The following is a 2,374-nucleotide window of genomic DNA, read 5'->3' on the forward strand; positions in this document are numbered from 1 at the left end:
GGTTTTTCGGCGCTTCATGGACAGTGTCTTCTCGGATATGCTATTTCTTTTCGTCATAGTGCATGTATCTGGACGACATACTGATCTAGTCCAATGAACCCCAAGTCCATCAAGAACATGTAAACGCCGTACTTCAGCGACTAAGAGAGAACAAGCTCCTAGCCAAACCTGAAAAATGCCTTTTTCATGTCCGGACCGTTCATTACCTTGGCTTGTTACTAAGTTCCAAAGGAAATGGAATGGATCCTGCCAAGGTAGCCTCAATTCTTTCCTGGCCAGCACCTTCCACAGTAAAACAGATCCAATCCTTCCTGGGACTTGCTAACTTTTACAGGAAATGTAAAAAACTTTTTCAGGGCAGTTCTAAAACAAGAATTTGAAGACAAGATGGAGCACCCCATCGCCTATCTATCCCCAACCTTAACTCCCAGTGAGACCCATTACTCAGTCCTGGACAAGGAATTACTAGCCATCCGACAGGCCTTTACTGACTGCCGACATTTACTCCTAGGTGCCAAACACCCGGTCCAGGTACGAACTGATCATAGAAACCTACAAATGCTGCAGTCCGTGGAATGCAGAAACAGTCATCAGGCTCACTGGGCCTTTTTCTTTACCCAGTACCAGTTCCACATACAGCACTTCCCTGGAACCAATAACGTAATCGCAGATGCCTTGTCCAGGTGTCCCGATTATGACCCTGTTGAAGTTTGTGTCTTTCCGAAAATGTTTTCCAATACCGTTGTCATAGCCCAGGCCAATTCCTTGTTGGAGGATATCCGTATCGAAACACCATCTTCTGATCTTTGGCAGGACTATATCAACACCAACCAATGGAACCTGGTCTCAAAGAATGGTTACCTCTTCCAGGATAAGAGACTAGTGATACCCACACAAAGACTGAGAACCAAGATCATAACACTTTTTCACAATACCTTTCATTCTGGACATAGAGGCATTACCGCCACTCTCCCCTCCATTCAGAGACAATTCTGGTGGCTGAAGATGATCGATGGTGTAAAAGCATACATTCAAGCCTGCACTGTTTGCAGTCAAAACAAGTGTGATAATAGAAATCCTGCAGGGCTTCTCCTCCAACCCACCTAGCCGGTGCGTCCTTGCGAAATAATTGCCACTGACTTCATCGTGGATCTACCTCCATCCAGAGGGTATACTACCATACTGGTTGCCATTCATCTATTCACCCACATGGCACACTTCCCCCCATTACACAAGTTACCATTGGCACTTGAATGGCTGGAATATTTTTAAAGCACATATTCAGACTTCATGGACTTCCTTCTAAGATCATCACCGACCGTGGACCTCAGTATATCTCCAAATTTTGGAAACATCTGTGTCAAATGTTGGGCATCCAATGCGCCTTGTCTTCAGGGTACCATCCTCAGACCAATGGTATAACCGAACGGGTAAATCAGACCCTAGAATAATACCTATGATGTTTTGCAGCCAAGGTCCAAGATGATTGGTCTGTTTTGGTTCCGGTAGCCGAATTTGTTTACAATAACTCAGATCACTCCGCCATCAAGGCCAGCCCTTTCTTTTGCAGCCAGGGGTTCCATCCATCAGTTCTACCAACTATCCTACCCCATACTACCCCAGTACCCTCGGTCGATTCCTGGATTGAACGTCTGGTGAATGTATATAAGGATGCCAAGGATCACTTGGAAAAGGCCAGATCAGACATCAAAAGATATGCTGATACCAAGAGATACCCAGCCCTTTATATGCAATTGGGACAAGGTCTGGTTATCCTCGAGACTCTTACCTTGACACCTGCGGCCAAATAAACTGGCTCCCAAGGATTACGGGCCTTTTACCATTGAGGAAGTCATCAACCCAGTGGCCTTTCGACTGCAGCTACCAGTGTCTTGGAAGAAGATACATCCTGTTTTCCACACTTCTCTACTGAAACCGTATGTATCCTCCACCAGATCAACTCTTTGACCTAACCCTGTGCTCATCAATGATCAGATTGAATACGAAGTCTCCAAGATATGCGATTCTAGATACAGGCGGGGCCGACTCCAATACCTAGTGGAATGGAAAGGATACCCCCCCCAGCGAACGAACCTGGCAACTTACCTCTAACATGAACGCTCCCCGTTAGGTGCAAAAATTCCATCTAACCGATCCAGGTAAACCCGGTGGATCAAGGTTTAGGAGGGGGCATGCTGCCATGAATCGCCACTTTCACCCCCTATGGACTTCATGGTCCATAATGCAACATCGGGTCAGTAATCCTTCCAACATGGCTGCCTACACAGGAATGCCGCTCTCTAGCATTTACGCCCGACGCGCTGCCTTCTAGAAAATAGGCATGCCCCCACGGCTCTTCGCGTCTCAATGCTAC

Source organism: Ambystoma mexicanum, chromosome 6p, assembly GCF_040938575.1.
Source record: "Ambystoma mexicanum isolate Mex_15411 chromosome 6p, UKY_AmexF1_1, whole genome shotgun sequence".
NCBI lineage: Eukaryota > Metazoa > Chordata > Amphibia > Caudata > Ambystomatidae > Ambystoma > Ambystoma mexicanum.